Genomic DNA, 9377 nt, shown 5'->3' on the forward strand with positions numbered 1-9377 from the left:
CCCCCTCCCCTTGGCAACTCCCCTGACCTCAGTCCTTGGGGCCAGTGAACTTGCCTGAGAGCAGCTTCTCAACAAGCCTGCCTGAATTTAATCTAATCAGGCTTGAAGTGGCTCATTTTACCAGCAGAGAAATAACCTATCATTGATTATTATTGCCCTAAACTGCTATTAACTAGTTACCTGTTGGGTTTCAACACTCAAACCATCCCCTGACAAGACATTGAAGAGCCTGGGTAGTGAAAGACCCCCAGAACTGGGGAGATCCTTACTCAAGTCTCGGGATGACACGACCACCCAATAACTCATGAGAGACCGAGCTTGCTGCAATCACATGAGGTTTATTTGGGATAGGCTGGTACCGGGGTCAATCTCGTGACCATGCTGGCCAGAGGAGTTCGACCACGAGCACAAGGAGTAAGGGGTATTTAAAGGGAAAAATCACAAAATGGGGGCAGGGAGAGGGTTACCAAGGAAACATAAAACAGTGGAAAATTTCAGAGGGACCCAACCCAAGATATTCAGTTAGGGAGGGGAACATATTCATTCTAGGACATCTACAGGTTGACTGGGTGGAGAGGCTCGTAAGCCAGTAGACCTTCATTCCTAGTTCCACCCTCATTGTGGATCAGTCAGGAGGGGCAGGCTTCGGGAAACAGAGCCCTGGGGCTCTGAGTTAGCCAAGTTCCTAGAACTAGCTACTCCACCTTTTTGGCTTGTTATAGAGGTTTTCCATGCCCCCTTTTAGGTAAAGGTTATACATTATACATACATTTCTATTAAATGCCCTCATTTTAAATTCTAAGATTCTCCAGCCTTTCAGTAGGAAGGGTTTACTACTATGATGAGCAGTCAGAGAAGAGTGCTGAGTCCTGTGCGGCCATGGAAAAGACTTCAAGACAGGACCCCACCCCTGGAGCAGAGCCAGAGGGATCTCCAAGAGTGCTGATGACTGCTGTGGGAGTGAGGCTTGCTTGTATAGTAATGTATATATTTTCATGTTCCTCCTTCAGGGAATGCTCTCCCTGTTAAGGTTAATGACTTTTGATAATTAGAAACAACATGAATTTGGGTGGGAAGGATGTGTCCACATTTCTCAGTGCTATGACCTTCAGGACAGCCCTTAAGGCTGTGGGAAGGAACTCTGAAAACACAAGTTAAAGTATATAATTTCTCATCTATGCAAAATATAAGATCCAATATGAACTATATGAGGGGTTTCTCTGACCAAAAAGAACAAAGGCAGCTGCACTAATGACACAGCTTGTCAGAAAGATACAAAGGTAGACAGATTTCTGAGGCAAGGTCAGCATAGGACAGAGCGAATTTAGGTCCAGGTGTGATGGGAATGGTGATCTCAGAGCCTGATCTCACAGCTTATTGTCTGTGCTTACAAAGGCAGACAGATCTGGGAGTGGTGATATCAGGATCAGATTCTACCCAGATAAACTTATTGTTAGTACTTACAAAGGCAAGCAGATCTTTGAGTTCAACTGCTATGTTAAAACAAAACAAAACAAAACAAAACAAAACTGTGATAACTGCAGGAGCCATCTTCCAGTAACTAGCCAAAATGACTAACACAAAGGAAAAGAGGAGTGGGTACTATATGTTCTCTAGGCCTTTAAGGAAACATGAAGTTGTTCCTCTGGCCACATACATGCAAATCTGTAAGAAGGTGATAATTGTAGACTTCAAGGGAATGGGCACTGTTCATAAAGGAATGGCCCATAAGAGTTACCAAGGCAAAACCAGAAGAGTCTACAATGTCACTATGCACACCGTGGACATCATTGTAAACAAGCAAGTTAAGAGAAAGATTCTAGCCAAGAGGATCAATGTGTGTATTGAGTATATCAAGCACTTGAAGACCAGAGACAGAGTCTTGAAGCGGGTGAAGGAGAACAATCAGAAGAAAAAGGAAGAAAAAAAAACCCGAAACAATCAAACAAAAAACCCAAGTGGGTCCAGCTAAAGCACCAACCTGCACAACCCAGAGAAGCACAGTTTGTAAGGACTAACAGAAATGAGCTGAGCTGCCGGAGTCCATTCCATACAAATTTATGGCCTAATGCACAAAAAAGAAATAAAGGACTCGGACTGAAAAAAAATGTACTTGCTGTCTTCTAAGAATAAAGGGGCTAGGGTCATAAAATGCTGATTCATGGATAAACAAAAGGGAACGTGCGGTGGATGATTGAATTAATATGTAAATAAAAGACTGGGCTTTGGTCTGCATGAGCTGAGCTATCCAGAGGGAACTGCTTGGAGAGCTGTCTAGAGCAGAGAGCCGTTTCAGGCAGAGTGCTACCTCAGGCAGAGTGCTACCTCAGGCAGAAAGCTGCCTCAGGCAGAGAGCTGTCTTGAATGGAGATCTATCTGCAGAGCTATCTCAAGCTGAACACAGGCTGTCAGCTTGTACTCATGATTGACTTTGAGTCATTCTTTCACAAATCCCAAACACCTCTTCCTCAGGAACTTTTCCAAGCTGAGGCTGGTTCTTGGCAGAAGAGGCTTGTCACATAGACCCAGGGTCATAGAAGAAGCTTTCAAGGGCAGAATCTTCCCTTACTCCAGGTACAGAGAGGGAAATGGCTTTACGAATGTACATTTCCTTTGGAGCCCTTGCAAACAGGTATCTGCAGGGCAGTTTAAAGCCTCTGAAGGCAATGAAGAAGTACGTTGTACTTCAGCAGAACAGATAGATGAGAATTGATAAAGGTTGTGCTGCCAAAGAATGTCTGCTGTGAGAAGCAATTAATCAAAGCAGTAGGGCTAACTAAACTAGCTGATCATTGCCTAGGGAGTAAAATCTCTGAAGAGTCCTGGGAAGGTTTGCATAGATATTGAAAGACCCAAAGAGTGTTTTTCTCGGGACCCTCGCCCAAAGACCACCAAGAGTCCGAAATTTGTTGCAACAGCAAGAGGATTTAATCGGTCCGGCACACTGGGGTTCAGCTGCCTTAGGGAAGAAGCCGAACCCCAAGTGACTGTTACAGAGAGTATTTAAGCTCAGAAACCGCAAGCAGGTGCGGGGGGGGGGTGTTCCAGGGAAATTCCAGTATACAGCTATACAAGTATCTCCTATACATTGATCGATTGTTCAGGTATCTTTGGCAACATCCGCTCTTTGTGGTCAGCCATTTCCTCTGAGTACTGAGCCTTGAGGAGTGATCCCAGGGTCCCTGAGGTCAGTTTCCCACAACTCAGGTGCAGCACAGCTCCTGGGGTCAATTTCTCATGATCCTGGTGCAGGCAGCCCCTTGGGGTCAATTTGTATTTTTCCATGGTCTTACAAGATGGCTCTCGTTGTCTCAGGTATTTGAATGTTTGGCTTATAGAGAGTGGCACTATTAGGAAGTGTGGCCTTGTTGGAGTAGGTGTGGCCTTGTTAGAAGAAGTATGTCACTGTAGGGATGGGTTTTGAGGTCTTATGTGCTCAAGCTATGCCCAATGTGAAACATAGTCTCCTGCTTATGGATCAAAAACTCTCAGCTTTTCCAGTATCTTGTCTGCCTATACACTGCCATGCTTCCCACCATGATGATAACCTCTGAAAGTGTAGGCCAGCCCCAATTAAATGTTTTTCTTTATTAGAGTTGCCATGGTCATGTCTCTTCACAGCAATAAAACCCTAACCAAGGAAAGTCCTTTGGGGAGTTCCTGACTCTTTTATGATGTACCTAGAGGTAAACAATTTTATTTGGATTAAAATAGCCCTATAACAGCCACTTTCATTCCATGACTCTCCTATTTGCAGTCTTTGAGTTGAGGAAATTACTTCTAGACTCCTTATATCAAGATGAACTTCTGTGTCCTGTTTACCTAAGACAGAAAGTTGTAGATTCCTTCTACAATTAAAACATTTCCATGGTTCCAAAGGAACCATGACTATCTCCCTCCTTTATTTTCTGTCTGATTATCAAGTCAGTCCTGTTTCTGTCTGAACTGATTAGATGCCATATACGTCAAGGTCATGTTGAAGGACTCTAAGGGCTTTTCTAGTCCCACATCCTATTTACAGCTTTCCCCTCCCTCCTGGGGTCAGGGATAGGCCAAGTTCCATTCTCCACCCATAAGAACATTCATGAGTAAAAAATCCTCAGAATGTACTGATAGTCACCTGACCCTGGTAGAGTTCAAATGTGTGTCATGCTTGCTAGCCCATAGATTTAAAAGTCAATATGCTTAGCCAATAAGTTTTAACTGTAACCTTGCTGATGTAACCTGTGTCCCTAAAAAAAGTATAAAAACTGCATGTAATAGCCATTTGGGGACACCTTCTTGTCATTTGCCTCAAGAGACTGATTGAGGGTTGACCCATGTGCTAGAAAATAAACCTCTTGCTTTTGCATTGATCTGCATCTTGGTGTCTCATTCAAGGGTGTCTTGAAATAAGTACCACTGACAAAGGATAAGGGGTGGGGGAGACCTTACATCTGGGGACTTGTCCAGGATTTGAGGAGAACCCCACCCACCCACCCAAAGTAACCACCACCACCTAGGCTGATCAGAGGGGAAAAGTCTGAGTTCGACAATAGCAACAGACACCTAAGAGAGAGAGTTTCTCTCTCTCTGTCTTCTGCTTTCACTTTTGACTCATGAGCATGGTATCAGCTGGAAAGCCTCTGGTCTGGTGCGGCCAATACAGTGGGTGGATGTGCCTTAACACCATGACTGTGGAGAGTCTGGAGGACTCTGCTTCTTTTGGAAAAGACAAGATATAGTATGATGGGAGCTGACCAAATCTTGCTATTACCTGGTTTCTATGCCCGAGGCAGGGTTGAACTGTCTATGTATAACCTGGTTTCTGTGCCCATGGCAGGGTAGAACTGTCTGTGTTGGTTGGTGTTGGTTATCTCATTCTGTGTTCTTGGACTTGGACTGACAACATTTTTTGACATGGGACAGACTGAATCTACCCAGTTAAACATCCTAGTTAATCACTGGAGGGAAGTTAGGGAAAGAGAAAATTTGTCAGTAGTAGTAAAGAAGGACAAGTTAGTTACTCTCTGCTCCAAATGGCCTATCTTTGACTTGCAGGTGATCAATGCAGTAGAGGAAAGAGTCTTTAGGCCAGAATCCTCGGACACCCTTATGGAAGTGTCCTATAGAATCTAGTGGAGAACCTCACCTTCCGTGATAAAAGCCTTTCTTTCCCCAAGATCCACCTTTGTCAGGAAAAAAAAATGGGAGGAGGGATCCAGACCTGAAAGATGTCAATCCTCCAAGACCCTCCTCCTCTATATCCCCCTACCCTTGCCCCCACAGCCTGCCAGTGCCAGCATCAGCTCCAGCCCATACAGGACCAGGGCCATTGTATCCCCTTTTACTGGAGGGAGAAGCAGGGAGAGACCCCCAACTTCCCAGTCCCACCATGGAACCCAAAGTCTGAGAGCCACCTCCCCTGATACCACAGTGGCTCTCCTGCTGAGGGCATATAGGCCTCTAGATGATAAGGGAGTCAGGCTATGCAATGCTGGCCCTACTCTTCAGCCAATTTGTACAACTAGAAGGCTCAACTAGAAGGCCCTTTTCAAATAACCCCAAGAGGCTGATTAATCTCTTTGAGACTTTTATTTACTCATAAGCCCACCTGGGATTATATCCAACAACTCATGAGAGTGCTCTTCACAATTGAAGAGTGAGGGAGGATAATGCAGGAAGCCAGAAAGAATGTTCCCTCAGACACAGGGGAACCATCGATTGACCAGGCTGTTGTTGACAGCAGGCTTCCCCTGACTAGACCTGACTTAGACTTTAATACAGTAGAAGGTAAGGGACACCTGAAGGTCTACCACTAGGCTCCATTGGTGGGTATCAAGGGGGCCTGCACGATGACCCACAAATTTGACTAAGGTATATGAGGTTAGACAGGGATCAGATGAATCACCTGCTGCCATTCTAGAGTGACTCATGGAGGCATTCCATCAGTATACACCCTATGACCCCAGCAGTGAGGAGCGCAAAGCTGCCATGATTACAGCTTTTATAGATCAGGCTAGTAGAGATATCAGGAAAAAGCTTCAGAGGCTAGAGGGACTACAGGATAAGTCATTGAGGGATTTAGTGTAGGCTGCTGAGAAAGTCTACCATAACAGGGAGACAGAGGAGGAGAAGGAACAGAGAAAAAGAAAGGAAGAGGAAGAAAGGGAGATGCAAAAAAAAGAAAAGTGACAGGAAGGGAACTTACAGCAAATCTTGTCTACAGTAGTTAGGGAAAGCAGAGAAGAGAGACTCCAACCAAAGAGAGACAGAAAACCCCTTGAAAAGGACCAGTGCATATATTGCAAGGAGAGGGACCACTGGGCCCGAAACTGCCCCAACAAATGGAAGATGGGGGCAGGAAATCCCAGTCTTGGGAAGAACACCCCAAAATGTCGAAGGTGTTAGCCCTGGGTGAAGGCAACGATTAGGGGAGATGGAGTTCAGACCTCCTCCTTGAACCCAGGGTAACTCTGAGAGTGGAGGGGAAACCAATTCAATTCTTGGTGGACACAGGGGCTCAACACTCGGTTCCCCAAGCCAATGGCCCTATTCCAATAAAAAAGTCGTGAGTCCAAGGACTCACTGGCAACAAAAATGTATTCAGGGAGTAACTGAAGAACAGTGGACCTAGCGATGGGCTGAGTATCTCATTCATTTATAGTCATTCCAAGCTGTCCCTACCTTCTGTTGAGGTCAGAGTAACTCTACAAGATAGGGGCCCAGATATACTTCCTGCCCAAAGGGCCACAACTAACTGGCCCAAAAGGAGAGCCCATGGGTGGAGGAAAGAACTCTCCAACTGACCTCTACCAGGAGCTAAGGCTACCTGATTTATAGATGTGAGCAGTTTTCTCAATGAAGGTCCGAGATGAGTGGGTGCTGCCATGGTAGATGGCACAAACGTTATCTGGGCAGAACCTTTATACTCCTCCCTGGCACATTGGCACAGAAACCAAAGTTACTTGCCCTCACCAAGACCTTGAAACTTGAGGCCGGCAAGAAAACTAACATCTACACAGATAGCAGGTATGCCTTTGCCACAGCCCACATTCACAGGGCTATATGCCAAGAGAGGGGACTGCTCACATCAGAGGGAAAAGAAAAAACAAGCAGGAGATCTTGGATCTCCCAGATGGCCTGGTGAAACCAGCAACTGTGAGCATTATTCATTGCCGAGGACATCGGGATTGAAGAGACTCAGTGGCCCGAGGCAATAACCAGGCAGATCTAGTGGCTTGAGAGGTGGCTATGCAGGAGCCTATCCTGGTTATGGGCCTTCAAGAGACACCTGCTGGGGAAGGGACTGGACTAAGGGATGACCTCGCTTAAAATATATGGAAGAAGAAATAACTCAGATTGCTAGCCACCCTGCCAACTATTATCTAGAGAAGGAAGGACAGTGGCACACACAATAAGGGAGAACTATACACCCCAGAAAGCAAGCAAAAAAACCTACTAGGCCAAACGCACAGGTGGACTCATTTAGCTTGTCCAAGCAGTTAAAGGATCTAAGGGATATATAATGGACTTCAGGTTTTGGGCCAGAGAGAGAGAGTAGAACAGTGTTAAGGTATGCCAGCAAGTGAATGCTTATGCGTCCAAGAATAAACGGAGCAAAAGACCTAGGAGACAAGGGCCTGGAGTATATTGGGAGGTCGATTTTACAGAAGTTAAGCCAGGAGACTGTGGTTACAAATGCCTTCTAGTGTTTGTAGATACTTCCTCTGGATGGGTTGGGGCTTTCCCCACCTAGCAGGAAACAGCTACCATGGTAGCCAAGAAGATTTTGGAGGAAATTTTCTGGAGGTTCAGAGAGCCTAAGGTAATTGAATCCGACAATGGTCCTACTTTTGTCTCTAAGGTAAGTCAGGTATTGGTAGAGATACTGGAGACTAATTGGAAGCTCCATTGTGTGTACTGTCCCAGAGATCAGGGCAGGTAGAGAGAATGAACAGAACTCTAAAAGAGACCTTAACTAAATTGTCCTTGGGGATTGGTGCTGACTGAGTGGTACTCTTTCCTTTGGCCCTGTTCTGAGCCCAGAACACCCCCTACCATTTTAACCTGACCCCTTTTTGATATCCTGTATGGGACCCCCACTCCTTTGACACCAGCTCTTGACCTCCCAGAATGACTTTTCAAGCTGACAAGGATCTCTTATGGCTTGAATCAAGCTTTCCAGATCAGCTGCCAGGAATTGTGGCCTTAACTTAGTGCCCTGTATAACACAGACACTCCAGTGGTTCCACACGAGTACCAAGTTGGAGATTGGGTATGTGTTAGAGACATTGTGCTGAAAACTTGGAAGCAAGTAGAAAGGGCTCTTCCTGGTGTTGTTGATCATCTTGACCTCTGTTAAAGCAGGGCAGTGGTAGAACACACCTTTAATCCCAGCACTTGGGAGGCAGAGGCAGGTAGATTTCTGAGTTCAGGGCCAGCTTGGTCTACAGAGTGAGTTCCAGGACAGCCAGGGCTATACAGTGAAACCCTGTCTCAAAACTCCCCCCATCATTCCCCCTCAAAAGTGGATAGAGTAACAGCCTGGGTTCAGTTAACTCATGTCAGACTAGCACCTGCACCTGACAACAACTGGATAGCAGTCAGACACCCGAGCAACCCCTTTCTGCCAGGCCAAAGAAACCATGAGATGGCTATGGTGTATCTTCAGGCACTGAGCCCCTGCAACTTCCACAATCATATCAATCAAAAAGCACATAACGGCCTCAGGTACCTGTGCCTGGTTACTGGGTATTCCTTGGGTCATGAAGTGCTGCTGTGGACCCATTGGCTGAAGAGAACTTACAGGTAACATCTATAAAGAGGGAAATACTTTTTTTCTAGTTCCATCCATTTGTCTGCTAGACTCAGGATGTCCCAGTTCTTTCTTTCTTTCTTTCTTTCTTTCTTTCTTTCTTTCTTTCTTTCTTTCTTTCTCTCTCTCTCTCTCTCTCTCTCTCTCTTTCTTTCTTTTTCTTTCTTTTTTATTAGATATTTTCTTCATTTACATTTCATATGATTTCTCCTTTCCCAGTTTCCCCTCCAAACAAACAAACAAACAAAAACAACAAGAACAAACCCCTGTTGCCTCCCCCCCTCCCCATGCTTGCCACCCCACCCTCTCCCACTTATTGGCCCTCGCATTCCCCTACACTGGGGCACAGAACCTTCACAGGGCTCAGGGCCTCTCCTCCCATTGATGATTGACTTGCAATCCTCTACTATACACATGCTGCCAGAACAATCAGTCCCACCATGTGCAGTCCTTGGTTGGTGGTTTAGTCCCCAGGAGCTCTGAGGGTACTACTTAGTTCATATTGTTGCTCGTCGTAAGGGGCTGCAAACCCTTCAGCTCCTTTGGTCCTTTCTCTAACTCCTTCATTGGGGACCCTGTA

General features: G+C 45.7%; 1 protein-coding gene and 1 pseudogene across 3 annotated transcripts in view; both read left to right on the forward strand.

The window, feature by feature from the left end:
• Positions 1–9377, forward strand: part of Aoah (acyloxyacyl hydrolase) — a 251423-nt gene that overhangs the window by 45013 nt on the left and 197033 nt on the right. The gene's annotated exons all lie outside the window — the stretch shown is intronic.
• Positions 1535–2069, forward strand: LOC116082378 (annotated as a pseudogene).

This window comes from Mastomys coucha, unplaced genomic scaffold, assembly GCF_008632895.1.
Source record: "Mastomys coucha isolate ucsf_1 unplaced genomic scaffold, UCSF_Mcou_1 pScaffold7, whole genome shotgun sequence".
NCBI classification, from domain to species: Eukaryota; Metazoa; Chordata; class Mammalia; order Rodentia; family Muridae; genus Mastomys; species Mastomys coucha.